Genomic DNA, 23251 nt, shown 5'->3' with positions numbered 1-23251 from the left:
AGACGTACCTTGACAAATTGGCATTTTGATTTAAAAGCCCGTTTCGGGAGCACTGGAGATTAATCGCCAGCTTCTGGCGTGCAAGTAACGAGATTGTATCAAGGCTCGGCGTGCCACCGAAGAGAGGAGGTCCAAGGGCTTCCCACCAGCCTCCCAGCTGGGGCGAGAACCACGCTCCGGCACAGCCCCTTGAGCTGCCCTAAGTTAGAAACAACCTAAAGCAAATGCTGGACACCACGCGTGGGACGGGACGGGCCGCCAGCCCGCTGCGGAGCTCGCCGAGCGCCCCAGCCGGGCAAGCAGAGCCCCGTGTTTGGGCTGGAAGGCGGCGATGAGCTTTCGGGGCGCTCCCCGCGCTTAAGCGGGAGCGAAGTCACCCGGGGCCACCCCGCCGTGCCAGGCGCTCGCCGGCCTCTGCCGCCGGCTCCCCGGGACCCCCCTTTCCGCCGCGGGCAGCCCCGGCCGCGCAGGTGCCCGGCCGCCCTGCCGCCGCCGGGCCGCAGCATCCCCGCTCCGCGACACCCGCTCCCCGCCGTCCTTACCGGCTGCGGCGGCTGGCGGGCTCCCCCGGGCCGCCTCTCCCGCCCGGCTCGCACGCACCCCCTATCCCGCCCGGCTCGCAGCCTCTGCGCTGGGGTTTGGGGTGGTTTGGGGTTTTCTTTTCCCCTCCTCTCGCCCTCTCCAGCTCCCACTAGTGATCGCACTGCCGGCCAGCCGGCGGAGGATTAGGCGCCGCCGCCTCCTCCCGCCCCCCCGCGGGCGGCCGGCGCGGAGCTGCCGCCTCTCCGGCCCCCGCCGCCACCCGAGGGGACCCCACGGTCAACCCCCCGGGGTCTGCCCAGCCCCAGGGATGGGGCTTAACGGGCCGCTTACCCGCATCCATTAATCACTCGCCAAGTAAGCGGCCGCCGCGTCCTGTCCTCCCACACCGCCGGCCAAGTCCCCCCGCGCTTGGCTGGCGAGACGGGGAAGATTTAAGAGAAGCGAGGCAATTTACTGCCGGGATTAAATTAACAACGGAGATAAAATGGACAGCGTGGGAAAGGCCGGTTGAAAAATGGATCGCCGATACGTCGTATAGCATTTATAGTATCGGCAACAATTTATTGCAAAGCATAGGCTACACCACAGCCCCAGCGTAGATTCTCCTGCTGTAACTTGTACTACATCTCGCAGGCAGTCCACCACCATCCCCTGCTACCTTACAGGCACGACAGAAAACTCAGCCCAGGGTTTTCAATCTCAGTATTATTTTACTACTATTTCCTGTTTCTATGATTGATTAAAGTAAAAAACAGATCGTCAGTTCAGGTTATCAATTTAGAAGTCTGTGACCACAATTTAGTTCGTCATAACACATGTTAAAATTTGTGACTTCTAAGAAAAAAGTTAATTTAAAATGGGAATATTTGAGGTATGGCTACATTAGCATTTTAGTGTGCATCAGGAGTGCACTTTGAAGCAGTTGTGGAACAGCCTCAGAGCACAGACCGCAAGCAGTAAGCCAGAATATGCATCCCGAGAGTGCACCTAACGTGCTTGGGGGCCAACAGGCATCCCGTGCACAAGGTGAGGCTGCAGCCAGTTCAAATGCATTGGCCTGAGCACCACGTCCTCAGCACCAGCTGTTTCAGATGGCAAATCTACTGGGCCACGCTTGCTGGTGGTGCAGGCACACATTACCCTAATCTCGTATAATTTCTATTTCTCACACTCAAGAGGAGTTAATACTCTCGCTTACTTTCTGAGGGGGTCAATATATGAATGTTACATACATATACACAGAAGCTAGTCTATCCCCCTTTGACTCAGAACATTTAATTTACAGAATATTGCATCAATATTTTGAGGAAGCTTCATGGAGGAGAGCACAAACTAGCTTCAAAGAAGGAGAGCTTCTTCCACTGCATCCCTCTCTGTTCTTAGGCCCAAACCTGTACTCTCTCCACCACTGCAAGCATGTTTTTTTGTGTTTTTTTTTTTTTTTTTGTTTTTTTTTGTTTTGTTTTTTTGTTTTGTTTTTTTTTACTTTACATATCAATACTAGAGGCAGAAATGGAAAAAGGCTTATTACTAGCTGAGGCAAAATTGGAAACGCGGAAAAAAAATAGGAGAAAGCTTGTTCCAGCAAGATTTCTGGACTGCTGTTTTATGAAATCTGTGTATGCAAGTTGTCCTTGTGCACTTCATGCTCTGCACTTTTTTTGGCCTGTATCCTAGGCACAGCTCATTATAACACAGGTATATTGTCTATCGTGAGCCTAAGGTTTTCCTCTCAGCAAAGATAGTTCACTTGTTAATTGGTTTCCCTCTTCTGTTTGCCTCCTGCACACAAACAAGAGAAGACTGAGACAAATAGAAGTACTGGCTCTTCTAGAAAACAGCTGAATAGCTACCCCATGCTGCACTGGCACGAGAAACCTAGAAAACAGATAACTCAAAGAGGAAAAAAAAATAACCAACCACCCTCAGGAAGTAATAAAGAGAGGGATGAAAGGGAAGAGAAGACATAAAAACAAATAGAAAGGGAACAAAAGGTAGGTGTAACAGAATTAAAAAGTACCATAAAGTGAAACAGTTGGCAACGAGAAAAGAGGCATTACGAACACCTTTGCTTCTCACTGCCGAACTGAGATCTGAAAAGCGTGATCATCTTTGAAGCACAAAAAATAATTAAGTATCTATTGAGTATGTGAGAATCAAGGATTTGTGCTATACTGCCGCAACACCAGCGTGCAGCCCAAAAGGAGCTATTTGTTTACCAATTTCCTTGAAAACATATGGCAGATCTTCAAAGACGCGTGCCCTTCCGAGCTCCAGTGAATCAGCAGCCACAGAAACTATGCAGTCCTGGACCGAGCTCTAATGAAAGCACGAGAATTTCCCCTTCTCCCCACAACCTCCAGCTAATCTTTTCTAGCTGGATCACTTCAGCCACCATTCTTTAACTCCTAATTCTACCAGGCCTGATTATAACAGCACTTGAATGAAAACGTTCAAAATGCTGAGCTCCCGGTGGTGACACTGAAAAGGAGATGTAGTGTTTCTGAACAAGACACTGTTTGAGTTTGTTGGGCAATTGTCTAAATCTTCTATCATTGCTAAGGTAAACAGATGAAACCACAAAACTGTTCAAGCCTCCTGGCAAAGTTTTCGGTGTGCTCTCACCTTCCTGACCTCGAAGTGTTGAGCGTTGCTCTACTCCTCTGCAATTCCTTCAGATACTACGTGTTGTCAGTGGAGGAGAATCCCCCCTCCCCGCCCAAACGCGTGCAAATAAACCATCCGGTGGAAAAACAAATATTGTGTGATCTCTTCGCCTTTTGTCTACATTTAGAAAAGACAACATAATCCTTTCTATTCTAGAAGTGAATGCTCTATTCCTTTCCAAAACAGTAGTATTCTCTTCCTGTCCTGTGAAGAGCTCCACGGCTCTGCACTTCATGCATTGCTTTTACTCAGTAAACAGCTTCACCAAGTCTGTCACTGAGTGGCCCTATGTATTTCACAAAGGAAAAGCAAACACACCCAACCAATTTATTCCCATTTTCCTAACTGTTGATCAGACATTATGATTTTCCTACTGTACCAAAGTTGCAGGTTTCAGTAACGCAGAAAGAAATGGTGTTATCATGCCAGATTAAATAGTGTTTTGTTCTTTATGGTAGAGGCAGGACGATACAATATTTCATGGCTTTCTTACAGTTCTGTAACACGATTACATCTCATCTTCAAAACTCAATACCAAACTTCATTTGTCTTTGTTTACTCACGGATTATGGCTGATGGGCCTCTGCCATCTGTTTGCTGGAGTACAGTGTCTGTAGTGCAGTGCTGTGATTTTCAAATCAATCCTTAAACTGCGATAAACAGAATATCAAAAAGCTCCATCAGCCAGCTAGAAAATGACTTAGGAAAGAAATAATTGCCACATACACTTTGTCAGAAATGCCTCTGCTTCTCAGGTATACTGGTCACCCACCAACGTCTCTTGTAGCATGCTCAATTAAAAAAAAAAAAAAGTGAAATGCATTTTAATGGCCAAGAGTTGATCCAAATGTTATCCACAGATTCAAGTTATGCTTATTTATATGCAGCACAGTCTTATTTTGTATTTGCTGTGCAAACACTAGAAGCTTAGGATCAAATGTACCTCTTGTTACCTCACTCTGCCATAGGATGCACGTGCACATATATGTGTTTGAGTGTGTGTTACAATGGGAACAAAACACTGATAGCCCATCTCAATAAAAGGAGAGGAACAAAGAAGAAAGGGTACACGCTTCCCATGTGAAATGGTAGTTGCAAGAGGGACAGAGAATTGGAAAGAACATAAAAGGCACTATATTTGAACAGAATTATTTAAGACAGCCGTTCCCAAACTGAGATCCAGGGACTAACTCCCTCCTGGGGAGAGCAGCTGGCTGCCTGCCCCAGCATCTTCCACCAGCAAGAGGAGCCAGCAGTCAGTCATAACATCCTCCACAAGTTTCAATGGGCCGGAGTCCCCTCCTTATGAATTTCTGGCATTCACAATCCTTATTGATTTAAATGGGGCTCGAAAGCCATCAGAACTGCACGCTAGGCATCTTTACTAAATAAGAAAGTTTACAGTGCAGAAGTCTTTAGAGGAAATTTAAAAGAATAAAAACAAATGACTGTCTCTAGGACAATAGCAGCGGGAAAGAATGCCCTCCGATTAAAAATAAATCTGTTGCCTGTAATGTTTTTAACTTCAGTTAAACTACTCAGTCTTAAACTGCAGAAAAAATATCCTGGATTTAGGGTACATGGCAAAGCACTCGCATACACGTGGCTGATAGCAGCAGTGCACCCGAGTCCAGCAAACAGACTTGCACGAAGAGCTCTTCACTTGCCTAAGGCTTCCATGGACTGGGACTTCAGGCTCCACTTTTTCATGGATTTTGTTATTGTTTTTCCAACCTTCGGCAGTATTTTATAGCTTCTGCCCTCTGAACCACTAACTATTTTTACAATATGGATTAATCCCTTTTCCAGTTTAAAGAAACAGCTGAGATAGCAAACTTTAACAATTTCATATTCTGAACTCTAATTAGTTTAATGTAATGTTATTTGTTCAGGAGTGCTGGTTCTTTAGTCAAATTTCAGTATAATCCCAACATAATCCCTGATTTTTTTTTCCCCTTTTACATCTCGTACTTCTCTCAAACATTTTTAAATGTTTTGATCTACTAAACACTTACTGTGTGCCTTGTTTTGTGCTACAGTATTTTCTTTGATCACTTCTTTGAAACTGAATCCAACAGGTGTTATTCTAGTTAAAAGCAATTCTGTCGTCATTCTTTTAGAATATTAATTTAATTTCACTACTATGGAGTATACTTGATGCATTTTCTTCCTCTTGCAACTCCTTAATTTAGGACTCGCATAATAAGTATGACTTTTATATTTACTGTTTGTTATTTCTATATAGGGTGCATATCTAGAAATATTCTTATTCCTCCTATATTGTAATGTTATTTGATATTAGTGGAATTTCCTCTTGGATTTAAATCCTCGAAAAGGGGTGGGCTTTCTGGAGAGCATAAACTGACCAATTTAATCCAATAACAGCAGTTCTCCCTGAATACAGCTGTGTTCTCACAGGGGATGAAATTCAACCTTTTGCAGAATGACAGAGAAAGACCTAGGTATTCCTCAAGATATCAAAATAAAGATAGGGGCTTGATCTTGAACCAGCCACAGGAAGTTCTTGGAGCTTATCTAGAGAATTATACGACTGCCACCTGGAAAATAGACACTGGTGGAAGTGCTTACAAAGCCAGCTGAGCCTGCTTAGAAAAAGGTAAATTTCTTTATTGAGATCTTCCTTTGGATGCGTTTTGCCTTTTCTAAGTGTGTTAGGCTTGATCTGGAAAATGGGAGTATGAAAAGGGCTGATTTCAACACCCACCCACCACAAAGAAGCCCCATGCTGAGAAGCTGTTACATTCTCCCAGGGAAAGGACCAGGGTCTCACTTTGTTTAAAATTAGGTGTCCTTTTATTTGTGGGTACCCATTTTGCCAACCACAGGCCCAACCATGGTGTGCATTTCTCCTGTACCCAAAGTAGAATATGTAAAAACACAAAAGACATTCATTAGCTCGTAAAAGGATCCTTTTCATTTGTTCACTGCTGTATGGTGTGGAGTGCAAAGAGCAACAAGCCATGGAAAACAAAAGAAAGCTGACATGTAGAACATTGCATGTCAGGGATAAAACACCGCTAAGAGCCAGGGAATTGTCATCACACTGGAGTTACATCAGACTATAACCATCCCCAGCACTATTTCACTAGCTCTCCCCATACACACCACTGTTGCATGGTGATCTGTCAGTCACACAACTCTAAAAATAACAGCCAAATACGCTCGCAGTTATGGCACTCCTTCCTTCCTTGATGTGCTATGCTTTCAAGATCTGCCATGTCACATAATCCATTGGACTGCTTCTCTCTTTTGCAATGCAGAGATGATTTCCCGTGGTTTAGTATCCTGGCTTTCTCCTGATGAGGCTCCAAGGAGTCAGCCTTTTGATGAGTTAATGACAGAGCACTGCATCAGGTGAAACCCAATGGGTACAATGCCCAGAAAATTAGAAAGTTTCTTTGTCTTCAGTTTGTTTTAAAAAAATAGAAATTTCTTGGCAAGAAAACATTTAAAACAGCATATGCAGCCAGGAACGACCCACCATATCCCTTCCCCACCCCCAGCTTTGCCATGCCTTCACATGACTCAGGTTTAAAATAGTCATCATTGTATATTCTCCCCTACACACGCTGGCTATGGGACTAGCTGCGTATTGGAACTTTGGAAACCTAGTCATTTGAGACAAATCCTGTATTAGAGTTTCTCTTCTGAAATAAAGAGAAATGTCATCATAAAAGAACTTAAATCTTTGTAATGTTATTAGGAGGAAAGAGAAAACTTTAAAACCAATTTTCAGTCATGAAAAATGGTAACCAAACAACCCAGAGGTAAATACCATTAAAGAAGCAAACAAGAAAATAATCACCACTTACATGTAGTTTCCAATATCCAATTACAGTAAGAGATACAAACAAACAAAAAAAATCATTTGAGAGAAGATCCTTTGCTCTCCAACTGAAGGCCTTAACCAGAGGTTGGGGAGCCCATCTTTCCTTCCCCGGCCCAGTCATTCCAGCTACTCCACACACAACAGCAGAACAATTTCCAGAGGAGCCAGGGAAAGTTTCCCTGTCCTACCCCAGCCTTCTCATGAGAGAGATCCTAAGCTTCCCACTAGCATCTTTTACCCCAGCCACTCTCCTGGAACATATTGCAGCTCAGATGCAGAGATCCCCATGTCGTTATGTCTTTTGTAAAGGCTACCGGAGATAAGACGACGCATCCCAGCCATATCGTTAGGGTACTGCTCGGGTTTAAGGGGTTTTATTGGCGGACATAAGCAGGGAAACTGAAACAGCTTGCATTTACCAAAAGTCATGTGAAGAAATTTCTTCAAATCCCGGACCATAGAGTAATTGGATACCACAAGTGGTGTTACAGTTGTTGGTGTAGATAAGAATTGGGAGAAGAACCAGTAAAATTATCCAAACTCCATAAGAAGCAAGAAGAAACTGGATTACAGTTATTTTCCTGCTGTGTTCTGAGACTCAAGCCAAAAAAAAAAAAAGCAGGACATTTGTCTGGTGGAAAATAAAGTGGGATTTTTTTAAATTCCCAGTGTAGTGCTTAGCATAAAGCCACTTATAATAGATGGCTCTTATTTCATAATAAGAATGTGATGAAACTGAAAATGGTCTCCTTACACTGCCAAGATGTCAAGAGTGAAACTCCCCCAGAGCCCTAAATATGTCTTAGCAGATGAAAGTCGCGGATCGGCATACACTTGCTGCACATAGATGTTGGCAGTCCCTATTAATAAATGCTTGCACTAATCTGTTTTTCAGCAGATCAGCAGGGCACAGGCATCTCTAAAACCATGCATGGAGGATGCAGCTAATTGTATCACTGCATATGGTGATGCTGTGCTGGAAGCAGAGCAGAGCAAGAGAGGAGGAGCTGCCACTCTAGGAACTATTTTTCCAGCCACAAATCATTTCCCTGCGTGCTGGTAGGTCTATTTGCCTTCATCTTCTGCTCTCCTCCGTTCTGACCAACCCATTTCACCTTGAATATCTTTCTCCAGGCCCTAACAACTCTTGTGCAGTAACTGATGGTCTGTACCTCCCCCATGGGTTTTGGGTAAAACAACTCATATCAGGGAAACATCTTTCTCTCTTCTCCTGCTATAAATATGGTGGCATCACCTAAATATGATGTTTATTCTGTTTTGTTTAGGCAGATGAAAAGTTTGTTAAGGGTTGGTTATCAATTCTGATAAAGGCACACATGCTACCCATAAGCATTTAAGCAGTATCCTGCATTCGCAGGAGCATAATACAGAGAGGGAGCTGCTGCTAGTGAAATATAACCATTCTTGCATTGAAGTTATAGAAGAAAGTTTAAAGGGGACTTCTATTATTGTTATTGGAATAATAATAAAAACCAGCAGCACATGAGGCACGGTCCTTTTTATCACCATCCACCACAAAGATAAAATTATATGGTATCACTACATTTTACTTCCAGTTCCCAAAGAGAAAAAAAAAGCAATTTTACTGTGGAGCACCAGTTCCTGGCAGCTCTGGAAAGTGTTTTACAATATGGAAATGCAGTCTGCAAACCCCTTCTTGCTCAGCCCTTTTTGGCTCCTAGGCTCTCGTCCTGGAGTGGCCCTGGTCTGGTTTAGGTAATGGATGGGAAGTTGAGGGCAGCCTCTGAGCCCCACTGAAACCCTTGTTAGGGGATTTAAGTGGCAGAGAAGCGGTGCAAAGGGCTGGCACGAGCGTGCCTCCTTGGACACATTTATACTGAGTGCAGAAAGCACTGATCACAAGAGGTAAAGCCCAGAGGATGCAAATATTGAAAACAAGAAAAGATTGCCCCGTTGACTTAGTTGCGTCCTTCACTTCCTCCCACACACTTTAATTTTTCTGCTGAAAACAGATATACTTGTGGGAAAAAAGTAAGATTTAGGAAGGCGCACTGGAGAAAAAAAAATTTTTTTTTTCTTCTACCCTGCAACCATAGCATCCAGTTTTCCTTTTAAAGAAAAAACCCACAATTTTTTTCACAGATCTTTCTGGGAAGAAGTTTTATACCTATTTGTTCAGTGTTAACTGAATGCAGACAGACATGGTTGTAAATCCAGAGATAGCACATTCATAGTATGGTGTTATTTTTTGAACAAGAGGGAGAAAACCCAAACCATTATTGGAAAGAAAAAAACCCACAACCAAAAGAGTCATTGGAGTGGAAGTTGACAAACTCTCCTATTATTAAAGCACCAGCATCCTTCCAGTACTTATAACTATCATGACACAGGAACACTATTAATCCTTTGAGTGCGCCGTTTAAAGGTAGTGACACATTACAGAGAAAGCATTTAAAAATACAGCCTTATTTATCCAAAGCATATTTGGCTTTGGCTTTTTTCTCTCCAGACTGGGGAAAGCTACAAGCATTTTGCAATTTAAAGTTATTTTTGTGTTAAAGCATTAAAGAAAGAAAATAATCAGTTAATCCATTAGTATCCTAATTACAAAATTTGAAGTGGTTGCTATTGCATCTCAGCTCCCCTCCGGATGCAGTCAGCAACGGGTAAATATTGGACCCTTATAACTCTTTGATTACAGCCCTTTACATTCTTTCTGGGTGAGGTGCTACACCATTGGAGTAGCTGGATTTTGGTCTTTTCCTCTCTATTTGCAATTGTTATTTTCCAAACACAGGTTTTCATTGAGCATTTGACTTTAAACATATTATTTAACCAAGTGTTTATCAAACACCTGGAAAATCACTCTCCTTTAAAAATTTTATGATGGAAAAGCAATTACCCTTTAAGCTGTGTTTCAAAGTCACTTCCCAAGAATCCTTTGGAAGCAAGCCTCAGCTTTCTCTCCTGCTTAACACCCAATGTCACCCAGCCAACATGTAAACTATTGCTGATTCTATTTTTTTAGGATCTAGTAAGAAAAAACAGATAATGGGTGGTTTTTTGCAACCCATGGCTATTGGTAACTGAAATCCTTAAATACACCAGGATGGGGTTAGTTTCAAACATTTCTATTCCCCACCAGTATTTAAATTTGCAAAACTATTAGAGCCAAGTATGTCTTAAGATTTTTCCATACAACAAAAGCAAAGAGCAAATATGAATCAAAGGCCTTGAGATTCCACATGAAAGAAAATATAAATTAACAAGTCTGTCTGTCTAAGAAAAAAAAAAAAGAAATAACTTTATGGCAAGGAAGTGGAAAAAAAAACCCAAACCAAACACCACTAACAAGCAAGAAACAAGCCAACAATCCATGTCCAACAGTCTGTACTCATCTAAATACAGAGAGACCCCCAGCCATTAGGATTTTGAAGGTGCATTAGGTAGTAAGCAAGGATGCCAGAATTGCACAGAAGATTGCCGAAGGGTGATGCTCTGGTGAGGTTAACTTCATTTTTACTCAGGGAAGCAACATGCAAAGGCTCAATGTTTATAATGCAAAACACTGTCTTTGGGGTATTTTAAAATAGGGATCAAAGTTCAGTTTGACCAAAAAGACCAGAGCAGGCAGTCAAATTCCATTCTAGATTCATATCCTGAATTCCCAATTCACATATTCCAAAATTTTAAGGTCTGGCTAATTTGTGCCAACTCGTTATGTCATCATATTTTTGACAAGAAGCCAAGTTAATCAGCATTTACCCACTCAGCTGACCTCAGCACAGTGAAAAGCCTAGTCACCCTCCCACTCTGTGGGCAAGGCTGGAGATGCCAAGTTCCCCAGCTAGCCCTTCCCTCCCTCTTCCACCCCAAACACTGAGAATGGCAAAGAGAAGCAAAGGGACTACACTTCAGAATTACCTTTTACATTTTTTTGCATACCATACACCAAAAGAGAATCATCATAGAATAGTTGACGTTGGAAAAGAGCTTTAAGATCATTGAGTCCAACCATCAGCCTAACACTGCCAAGTTCACCACTAAACCATGCTTCAAGTGGCACATCTACACATCTTTTAAGTACCTCCAGGGGCAGCAACTTGACCACTTCCCTGAGCAGCCAGTTCCAATGCTTCACAACCCTTTCAGTGTAAAAAGGTTTCCTGATATCCAATCTAAATTTCCCCTTCTGCAACTTGAGGCCATTTCCTCTCATCCGATTTCTTGTTACCTGGGAGAAGAGACCAACATCAGCCTCGCTATAACCTCCTTTCAGGTAGCTGTTGAGAGCAATAAGGTCTCCCCTCATCCTCATTTTTTCCAGGCCAAACAACCCCAGCTCCCTCAGCCGCCCCTCATAAGACTTGTGCTCTAGACCCTTCATCAGCTTCACTGATCTTCTTTGGACATGCTCCAGCACCTCAGTATTTTTCTTGTAGTGAGGGGCCTAAAAGTGAACACAGTACTTGAGGTGCAGCCTCACCAGTGCCAAGTACAGGGGGATGATAACTTCCCTAGTCCTGCTGGCCACACTATTTCTGATACAAGACAGGATGCTGTTGGCCTTCTTGGCCACCTGGACACATTGCCAGATCATATTCAGCCAGCTGTTGACCAACACCACCCCAGGTCCTTTTCTGCTGGGCACCTTTCCAGCCACTCTTCCCCAAGCCCGTATCGCCGCATGTGACCGCAGGACCCAGCACTTGGCCTTGTTGAACCTCGTACCATTGTCCTCAGCCCATCAATCCACCCTGTCCTGATCCCTCTGTAAAGCCTTCCTACCCTCAAGCAGATCAACACTCCCACCCAACTTGGTGTCGTCTGCGAATTTACCAAGGGCGCATTCAATCCCCTCATCCAAATAATTGATATAGATATTAAACAGAACTGGCCCCAATACTGAGCCCTGGGGAACACCACTTGTAACCAGCCACCAACTGGATTTAATTCCTTTCACCACAACTCTTCACCACCATCCAACCAGTTTTTTTACCCAGAGAAGAGTACACCCATCCAAGCCATGAGCAGCCAGTTTCTCCAGGAGACTGCTGTGGGAAACAATGTCAAAGGCTTGGCTAAAATCTAGGTAGACAACATCCACAGCCTTTCACTCATCCACTAAGTGGGTCACCTTGTCATAGAAGATCAGGTTAGTCAAGCAGGACCTGCCTTTGATAAACTGATGCTGACTGCGCTTGATCACCTGGTTGTCCTATACGTGCTGCGTGGTGGCACTCAAGATGATCTGCTCTATAACATTCCCTGGCATGGAGATCAGACTGACAGACCTGTAGTTCCCCAGATTATCCTTACGGCCCTTATGAAACAAATGAAATTTTTCTACAAACTCATTAGTGCGAAATTGTCCACATTACCCATGTAAAACCCAGGTGAAGGGCCAGTAGGCTAGGTCACATTCACACACATGCCCACGAGGTAGGCAAACAGCCTCTCTAGAGCACAAATTTGTTTTAGTTACTCTTTATTATGCTCTATCTCCTCCTTGTCCCACCATGACGAACGATGCTGAGCTGCAAGGCTATAGCATCTGAAAACAGCAAGTAGGACTCCTCAGTGCAGGGGGGAACTGAAGGCAACCCCAGCACTAGCCATGCCCTCACCCACCAGGACCCTGTCCCCCCACAGTACCTGAATACAAGAGACAGAGCCAGGTCCTTTGATGGCCCTGGACATAGCAAGGGGTGATCCAGGTCTGGAGAGGCCAGGCAAGAGCAACAGAAGACAGAGCTGGAGACAAGGGTTGGAGAAAGGTGTGCTCAGAAAAAAGGAGGATATGTTCAGACCTGATGTTAAATGGAGCCCTGGCCACCTGGGTAGAATGTGTGGGTAGAGGTCCCAGCTGGGGCCTCTTTGGGCAATTAAGGCTCATTAGCACACTCAGGTCTGGCCAGAGAGCAGTCAGATTGGTAACAGGTGGGAAGCTCACAAGATTACTGCAAGACCAGAGCTCATGCCCCAATTTATTTTGCACATGAAAACTACATACCATAAATGCAAACAACAAAAGCTGAGACTCTCTCAAGGTCCCAGGGACAAGCTGTCTCCCTTAATTTGCCCTGGCTGGGGAAAGCTGAGGACACTTAGCCCACAGGCAGCTCCTCCAACTATAATTGGAGTATAAATAAGTTAATACAAGACACTGTTGACTTCCTCTCTTTTTCTTTTCAAGAAAATGTACTCTGTTAAAGTGTTCTGAAAGTCGAAAGTCACTGAATTTAAAAGCAACAGATGCTTTATACTGGAGCACTGAAGGGAACGGACTACGCTGGGTAGGCTGGCATAAGTACGCTTAGGCGTCTCACAAAAGATGCAAGACAAATTCCAAACAGTAAGTTATAGCACGTGCAAAACTCATGTCCAGTTTCTGAGGTTTATCAAATCTCTGCAGGGAATGAAAAATGAAATTAAACTAAAAGCTGTGATTTGGTCAAGGTCAAATACTTTTGAATGCATTTTACCACTGTTTAGGATTCTAATTCCTTGTTAAATCACGAGAAAACGAGATTACTCTCAGTATCAGTTGGCTAAGCAAAAGACTGTCACACATTGCCAATTAGCACATATATAAAGGCACCTAACCATGAAACATTACTGTTTTTAATAATGGATATTACTGTCTTCAAATTCTCTAATGAAATTCTCTTTTTGCAAACATGAGCCTCATCAGAGTTATACTGATCCCTCGAGAGACAAAGCTATTCCATAAATACACACTCCATTACCAACACTGCAACATTTACCAGAAAAAAGTACTACTGAGGACCACTAAAGTGGACTCTCATTTCACAGTTCCCAGTAGTGAAAATGTAACGTTTTAGATTTGTTCTTTGGACCAGATGCTCACAATGTGTAAGATACTACTATTGTCTCCTGGATTAAAACAATCTCTTTTACAAATTGTAATTAAGTTTCTTCTGTGCTGTCACAGTGCCCATGTAATCTATCCTGAAGCATCTCCTGCACTCTCCAAAGTGAGACAACAGCAGCATGAGACGGGTACATACAATGAAGTTCAATGAAGTTTTAAAATCCGGCTAAAACAGGGGACAGAGTGTTGTCAGCCACAGCCCAGCTAATAAATGGTGTTATTTTAAATAAAGGTAGGTTTCTGAGCCAGGGTCATTCTATATGGAAAGCGTATATGTCAGAGGAGGCCATATACAAGTCACATGCCCTAAACAAATGTATCACTCATCTCCCTGGTGAAAAGTAACGTAGGGATCCATTCACAGATTACTTCCGTCCCTCTTTGTAAGAGACACTTTGGAAAAAACTTTGGAAAAGTCCTCATGTTCTTCCAGGTATCAGATGGGACAAGCAGCATGACCAGATGCTGTGGATGAGGAGACAATAAATCCTAATAAACGTCAATTTCCCATCCCAAATGATTCCGATGGCCAAAGGTGGAAAGCAGGACAGGCAGGAAAACAGGGAGCAGCCAGTTTGTCAGGTAAATCATTGCCTACTTCCCATTTACCTCTCTGGGTGAAGCCCACATGCAGAGCAGATTTGGAGCAGAACGGCTGTTACGGAAATCCACCTACAATGAAAACGGTGATGAAACACTTATAAAATAACTTCTCCGGGTAACTTGGTGGTTATATAGTGGCAGAAGTTTTCCAAGGGTGCTGCTCAATCATAAACACGGACAATTTGGAAAAACCTGGATTAGATAGATTTTAAAGTCTCAAATGATATGCTTCTTCGGGAATCAAGAAGAGGGTGTCATCTGTCCTCTGGGCACATATATTTAGAAGCAGCTTACCAGCCAGGATGTAAACCTGAGGACGGTGGTGGGGACAAAGGAAAATGCCAAATTCAAGCAGGCAAAAGATAAATGGCTGGGCTGTGAGAAGAAAGCAAGGTTATACTGTGAAATAACGAGAGCGTACAGCATATAGAGACTAAAATTCCTCCTTGCTGGGAAGCCCATACAAAATCTCCTTGCATAGACTTCTTCCTCCGTACGCACAAGGTGCTCTTCTCTGTGAGATGGGCGATGTTATATTTTCTGAGCCTGAGCATCACAAAATCTTGCATGTTTTGTCAGGAGTATCACGTAAAAAAAAAAAGAGCCTGGGAATATTAGAGTCCTTCCAAAGTGCTCACATTTAGGGGAGACTCCCTCATGCTGGATTAAGTTTTAGGCTATTTTGGAAAGCTCTTGCTCTTTTGAGGAGGGATTTGGGTGTGTATTTCAATACGAATTACGTAAAGAAAAGAAGAAAAAAAAAGCCATATGTTCCCCTCAAGAAATCAGGGGGGTGCATAAAACTCACACATGCTGGCCTAAGGAAAGCACTTGAGCTTTTCTGGTGGCAGACAAAAACGTCTTCAGCACAAAGGTGGAGATGATCATTACAACCATAGCATTAGGACCAGTATCTGCTGCCTACCTGATTTTCATGACAGCGATTTTCATGCTCATCAATGTAAAGCCTGCACTTTTGTCTGGTAGAAAGTATGCACGCGGGCACGCGTACCTCCGTGTGCTCAGCATAACAAGATGCTTCACTTCTGGTGCCTTTAGAGTCGTACTGACTTCATTTGTTAGGCTTTGCACATTTCAGCAAATGATGTGTCACCTCATCAGTGGAGTCTGCCATGCTGGATTGTGCATATAGGATTAGAAAATTTAAATCTTCTGAGTAAAATTTTGTTTGTCCCAAAGCACCAGCAACTTTTATTGCATAGAATTACTCACACAGCCCTTAAGAACAATTTTTCTGAAACCTTAAAACAAAAGCACCTGAGTAATCCTGAAAATCTTGAAGTTGAATCCATACAAAATACTTCCCATCATAATCACTTTTCAGCCAGAGACCACGTATTTGTTCGTCCATGCCCGAGGCAGCTGACAGGGCGGCTTGCCCATTTCCCTCAGCCCGGGAAGCATTATCTACCACACCCAGGGTTTCTTACAGGTCAAAGCTTTTTCTTTCAATTATAAACCTTGGGCAAAATGACAAACAAAACAGTTCTTTGCTTAGTTTGGGCTACCACCCCGCCTCTGAAGCTCCTTCCTTTCAGTTTCTCTGATCCAGCGACTATTGCAGGACATTGCCTGAAACTTTGATGGGGAGAACCTGGACGTGTTTCAGACAGGCTTTGTCACTCTATGGGGCTGACTGGTCAGAAGTCTCTCCAGCCTGCGTGAAGACCTGCTTTTTGTGTTGATAAACCTCTCTGTTTGGTGCAGAATACTCATCTTTCTGTAGACCGGACTCTCATGGCTTCAGAGCTTTGTCTGGTTGCTTGCAAAACTGAGGAAGAAATGTCTTTCCCAACACGTGCATAGATGTCCTGATGCCCCTCAAACCCTTATACCTCTCTGAGAGACATCAAACCTGACACTGTATAAGCTGGACTAACGACAAAGCCAAAAGCTGTCCCTATGTGCCTGTCTGAGGACTCTTTTATGACGGATTTTTTTGACAGATTTGGGAGCAAGAACAGGGCATGGATCACCTGCCCGGATCAGTTACCTATATTTTCCTTTCTTGCCATTTTGTAGGCCATCACTGTTCATGAAATGTTCCCATTTTATTCTCTGCTTGTAGAGAACATCAATAATTCCAGTGTGCCAAAGTGCTTTATTTGACTTACAAGGCTCTTCTTATGGAGCAATGGGTAAGGAAACATTGATGAATAATATATAAAAGGTCAGACCGTGCAGTTCATATCTTGCCATAAAATTCAGTAGGATAGATTAAAAAAAAAATCTAGCACCGTCAGTATTTTCTTTTGTCCTTTTCTGGAAAAAAAAAAAAAAACATTTTAATGTTTGGTCCCCTTGGAACCCGTTGGCTTTCTCCCTCATCCTGTCTATCAGCATCTGCTACCCGAACCATCCACGAAAGCAGGAAACATCGGAAAGGTTTTCTGATCCTCTTCTGCAGTTATATCACTGAACCTCCTGGCTATATAAAATAAAAATCTCCAGATAAGGAAATCAGCCTAAATAAATACTTAGCTTAAAATAAAGGTGACATCTTCAGGAAAGGCCAGCAGCTTTTCTTTTGCCATGGTCAGCTCTCGCATAGTTTAGCCAAAGCACTTCCATTACTGTGACTCCATTTCTCCTCCCACCCATCTGTCTTCCCTGTTCAGAGTGTAAATCCGTTGAGTGAGGGACTCTCTGCATGCTTTAGCACAGGACTTGGACAAAAAGGGCTCTGGTCTTTCGTAAAAACATGCTAACAAATAAGAAATATATGGGAGAAGTCTTACTTTGAATTCAGTTTCATTTGGAAGTTTGTCTTACCGTAACCTCAGCATCAGGTCCATTGCTCTTATTTAATTTGTATATCTGTTAAAAATGAAATCATCAAAGGACAGATTGCTGTACTAACTTTGTAATATAGAAAGGCATTACAAATGTCCCCTTCCCCAGAAATATTGCAATATTTTACATACATAAAATAATTTTTCGTAAGATAAAAGTTAATTTTTCTTGGACCGCAAGACGGGACAGTACCAGGATTGTCCCCTTCTGGCTCACAAGTGATCAAAGCACAGTGTCTGAATTGATTTTTTTTCTTTGAGTAAATTAACATTCTGAAGTAGATTTTTATGAACCATGAATATAGGCATTGACAAAAAGAACCTTCATAGCTCTGCTCTTTCCCTGACTTTGCTCTTTATTCCCGAAGTTGCTTGTGACAGCTTATTCATTCACAGGGATTGTTTATTCCTGGTAAAAAGAGCACACCCACCCCAGTGCAGAGATATATGCAGATAAGTAGTTTTTAACCCAGAAGGGTGGGGAATCACTTCTAGAGGACCACAAAAGGATAACACAAAAAGAAATTTCAGATGCAGTGATCTAAAATATGCATAATTTCTGAAAAGATTCTCATTGTGACTGGAAAAACCTAGGGGTTCAACAACCTTAAAAATATTGAAAAATTCTGACATAGACAAAACTGTACTTTTTTATACATCCAAAAAAGATCTTTGATAAGAACGTCAGCTATACCTTCCTAAACGGCAAATCTGGGGCTACTAATATGCCTGACTGTTTCCTGAAGCCAAGGCCTTCCAATAAAGATACTCTAAGAAAATCTGGCCACATGGCGACTTTAACTTGGCAGCTTCCTTTTGTACTGTTATGGTGTGTTGTTCACAAAGTCACTGGTGTCCTCACAGCTTGACAACTGCTGAGGCAAGGAGTTTAGCCCAGCAAAGTACAGTGCCACCGACCACGGAAGTCCTTGATTTCAAATCAGCCAGAAGATGACTTAAGACCAGAAACACCAAATGAAGAGTGTCAATCTAGTATGCCTGATGTGCCAAACTAGTACTCTCACCAGAAAATAAGGAGTGCTATCGCTGAAGCTTGAGTTGCCGACTGGACATCATTCCTCCCTTCCTCCTGTGCCAGAAAGCTGTGCATATTGTGTAAAAGACCTTGTTTCTTGGTTTGCTTATAGTCGGATAGGTGAGGAGTCCTGGAAAGTCTCTCATCAAGTCAGCAACTTGGCAGGAAGCAGACAGAGTAATTTGCCAGGTTTGGAAATTCAGTGGGGATCGTGTCAGGAGACCTCAGTACATGCTGATGAGATCTTGTGCTGCTGTCTAGCCTTTAGTAGTTGAATCCCTTGTTTCATCTTCTGCAGTGGGAGAATATAGAGGAAATTCTCTCTCTCGAAGGAGAGTCCCTCTTAAATTACTACAATGCAGATTCTTTATCTGAATCAAAGGCTATATACAATTATACTTTGGCTAAAACTAAACCCTCTAAGAATGTTTGGGCAACAGCAACAAAGGGTCCTTACTCTTGAGTGTGCGGATTTACTCTATGTGAAAAATTTTGTCTCATTGTGTGCCGAAACTGGTGCACATTGCACAGGGTGACCTGCTTGCTGTCCTTCACATATGGTAGGGAACACAAGCCGGGCTATGGAAGTGTTGTAGCGTATTGCTTTTTCTGCTCCATTTTATGACTCAGCAATAGTTACCTGGAAATTAGATTGAAAAAATTTTAATTATTAATCAGTAATTGTAGCATAAGTCCCTCAAAACAGTTCAAACCACCCTTTAAAACATGCCCTCTCTCTCAAGGTAAGAAGTGACCCACCCCTAGCACAGAATTCAGCATCCAAATATCTCCTTCTGCTTTTCCGTTTGTGATGAAATAGCTGGCTGAACTCTATATAATTTATGATATTCATTCCCCAATTTGTCCCTCATGTCTGCCAAGCCTGGTTGGTTCAACTTGCTCTTGACACTCATGATAAGTGGAGTCACCTGAAACAAATACTCTGAGCACCCCTAATAACCAGAGGGGGAATCACCAGCTGAGACCTATAAAACCCTCTTGTAGTTGTTACATGCATATCCAACCGTCAAACACAATACGTGCCAGTATGACATTTAGATCCCTTAATACTGGTTTTCCATCACGGAAACTATGACCAATATATCAGGATCTTTTACACAGCAACAACTATTACTAAATTTAATTACTTCATCTAAAAGCCGAAGAAACCTTGTCTTCCAAGTGGTTTCCTTGTGGTCGTCAGATTATTAACCTCTTTAGCTGTGAAAGAAATTTAAAAGCACTGTTCACTTAGAAAGGATCTCATTTCACATCTGTGGAATGTGGAGAATTTCTGAAAGAAGGAAAAATATTAAGCACAGATGTTCTTCCATTTATTATCCTCAAGACAATGCATATAATATATTAGTCAGGTTTGGAAAACTTCTCGCCAAGTGTTGATCTACAAGTGAAACCTGCAAATAATTTAGCGAGGATTGGTTATAGGACTGTCTATAGTCAATCTGTCACACATTAACATCTGCTTGGAGAACTGTTGGTAAACATTGGTATACAAAGGTAAGAGTTAGTTTATGCCTGCGTCTGCAAAATGTGCTGATGGAGTAAGAAGACCCTTTCTTCTCAGCATGGTTACGCCCATAGGGCATAAGGATGACTGTCCCAGGATATGATTCAGGGACAGACCTCTACTAGCTGAGCTAGATAACTAGGGGCACATTGAAGGACTGTGGTCTGTAAAGCCCCGTGGGAAAACAAGCCAGCACCAGTACCTCACCATGAAGTGAAAGGGTTTGGAGTGTCAGAGTTGGAGCAAAAGCAGCTGAGACCCAACAGAGGGAGGAAGCTCAGCGGATGGAGTTGTCTCATCCCACCCATAATCCTTTACTTAAAAGGTAGTCATCTTAAGTAGGACTCCTCTGATTCAACAATGAGATGTACTGGAGAGGGAAGAAGGTCTAGACCTACTTAGGACTGGCGGAAGGACTGACCCATGCAACTTGTCCAAGGACTGGTTGCTGTGAAATACACAAATGATCGGGGATAATGAGATGAGAACCCGAGACTCTTCACATGTTGAAGCTCTGCACTATAGGCTAGAAAGTCACACATCTCATCTGGGCTGATGAATCTGGAATTATTATTCTTATTTTGCTCAGAGGCAAATTAAACTGAAACAAAACATAAAGACCTATAGCATGGGGTCTATGATGCTTTTCAGAGACAGGACATTCTGGCCTTGGATTCCCTTCAGCATAGGAAGAAACAAAAGCATGCTCTCACTTGGTGAATAATCTGACTAGGATGCTATTACGGAAATGAAGGCCTTTTTCTCTTCCTCCAGCTATGTTATAAGAGGCAGTGGCAGCTGTGACTTCATTTGGTGAGGAGCCTAATCCTTTCAGCATGTATCAGGCATTTTCTGAGAATGCCTACAACTGCGTAAAACCACAAGTGGGGCTTTTTATTGTTTGGGGGTTTTTGGTTTGTTTTTGAGGGTTTGGTTTTGGTTTGTTTGAGGGAATCACCATTTATAGAAGTAGGTACAACCACTGAGGGTAAAACCTGCCAGCTCCATTCAGACTTTGAACTGGCTTGCACAGACAACTATTATGCTCCATTTTGGGGACCACTGTGCTACAAGATGAACTGTTCGTGAGGACACCAGGGGAAAAATGCACTGTTTCAGGATCTCGATGTGTTTCACTTCCATACTAACAGCTGCTCGGTCCTGTGAAGATTAGGGTGAAATGCTCAGATGTACAACCCTAGGCACCTGGAGAACTTAACACCAAGCAGGAAAGATCCTAGAGAGGTCAGGTACCTCCAAGTCTAGTAGCAGCTTAGCCAGCTTTTTCAGAGCACTTTTGAGTGGAGGTTCCTAAGCTGTTTAATGGCCTTTGCCACTGCACTGCTTACTGGTAGCAGTAGCTCACAGCTGTCTTTTGTAGATTACTATTTTCAAAAAAGGATGGAAAATACGTCATGCCAGTTTTCTCAGAAGTTCTTTCCAAGTTTCTGAAGTGCACAGCAGTTGGCATGAGCATTACCACCTGCAACTTCTTTCTCATTATGCCAACAGTGGGAATGAAAGCCCAGACTACAGTCTCAAAGCCCCTCAAATGAAAGGACCTCATCCATTAGCTTGGATCAGTGGTCATCCTTGGTAGATTAGCCACAAGGGGGGATGTGTAACATTCTTTAGCAGTGCATCAGCCAGACAGAGTCTGCTCATAGCACAGCAGCGTGTAAATGGAGAAACCAGACTAACACTGACAATAGCTATGACTATCCTCAGGGAGGATAGTCCTGAGTTGTGCTTGGGCAGGAAAGTATTACCATGACAGTGTGGTTGTGCCAGGACAAATGTTTTCCCCATCATTCTTAAGGTGTGGGAGGCCAGTTCTGTATCACACCCCTTCAGAGTCTGTTACATCTGGTACCGGTTTTATCAAATTCACGATGCCTTTGTTGCCACCACTCCGGTCATATAGTGTCCCAACTATATCAAGTCTATCAAGTCACCAACGCATGGCTGTAGCAAGGAATTCTGTATCTCAGGAGATGCATCTGCTACTCATTCCTAGGCAGTCATCTGATGCCGATAGATTATATAATGAATTTAAATCTGCCAAGAATGAACAAGAATCCTATAACAAAAGTAGAAACCTGTTTCACATACTAGATCAAAACAGGCACGAATGATGGAAAGAAACTGTTTCTAAACTGAACTTCACACATTCCAGTTGTGAAGCTTGGCAGACTGTCAAGAGACTGAGTGGAGACTCTGGTCTGGGAAAAGGGAGTACCCTGTCACAGCAAACTCCGCAGCATCACAGCTGGTAGCCAATGGCACAGACTCCTAATTCAAATAAGGCTTTCAGTCATGCATTAAAAATGACGGTTTCTGAGACGGCAGATTCCAAATGTCAGCGGGAACCTGATGGCTTCTTTCACTTGCCCAAGCTCAGACTGGCTCTTCATCAACAGCACATGACTTTTGGGTCCAGCAGTTAAACAATCAGCAGAAGTTGATACGCTGTGATTTATGAACCATTATATTCCACACTGCAGATCCCAAGCATGCAAGGATGGGCAAGGATTATAGCTGTTCCTGAGGCAGGGAAAACAGTGACAAACAAGAGGAGCTTCTGACCTGCTTCTTGGCTGCGCACTGTCCCACAGCTTTATGGAGAGGCTAATTCTTATGTGGAACAAGGCTCCATGCCACTCCAGAGGGGATGGCGTTTGATCAGAGATATGAAGAGTAAATCCTTCGCCGGGAAAAAAGTAGCTGGTGCTGTACTTACTCATCTCCCATCAGTTTAGGATATCTTGCAGTATGAGTAACTGACTGCAATCTACTTGTTTTCCATCAGCTTCTCCTAGAACAGATGCACAAGCGATGCTTCATTCTGTAAACTGAGAAAGATGGGCTATATAGTGGCCTCCTACACATTTTACCTCCTCTCCTAACTTCTTGGATACCTATGTATGTATGTATTTATCTGTATATCTATACACATGTTCATAAATTTCATATACGCTGCATGTATGTTAATGACATGCACTGCCAATTCTGGAATGATTTTTTTGTATCATCAGAAGGCATCTAAAACGTAATGGATATACCTTGACCATTTTGTTCCAACAGAGAGGAGCCATCTTCACTAAGACCGGAATAGCAGCGAATGTATCTTTGATACTGGTCTCTTTCCAAGCACTGGACCTTTTCAATGAGTTATCCCATAATTTGGAATAGCACTGAACTTGAAGTCACTGGTGGGCCTTGTCTGGAGCAACTGAAAATAAAACTGGCTTTTGAACTCTTGGAAACATTTGGACCATTTGGATGCCGGTACTCCAGATACTGCCCCTGATTGTTGGTAATGTTCTGGGCTCTA

At 43.0% G+C, this 23251-nt stretch overlaps 1 protein-coding gene across 1 annotated transcript in view; it reads right to left on the bottom strand.

The window, feature by feature from the left end:
• The window catches only part of BMPR1B (bone morphogenetic protein receptor type 1B), a 260659-nt gene extending 259984 nt beyond the window's left edge, over positions 1-675 (bottom strand). The window contains exon 1 of the mRNA XM_054203330.1: positions 543-675. The gene's annotated coding sequence lies outside the window, so the exon portion shown is untranslated. The remainder of the gene's footprint in view (positions 1-542) is intronic.
• Positions 676-23251: the final 22576 nt, after the last annotated feature.

The sequence above is a fragment of the Rissa tridactyla genome, chromosome 5 (assembly GCF_028500815.1).
Source record: "Rissa tridactyla isolate bRisTri1 chromosome 5, bRisTri1.patW.cur.20221130, whole genome shotgun sequence".
NCBI lineage: Eukaryota > Metazoa > Chordata > Aves > Charadriiformes > Laridae > Rissa > Rissa tridactyla.
This window is presented reverse-complemented; position numbering and strand designations above follow the sequence as displayed.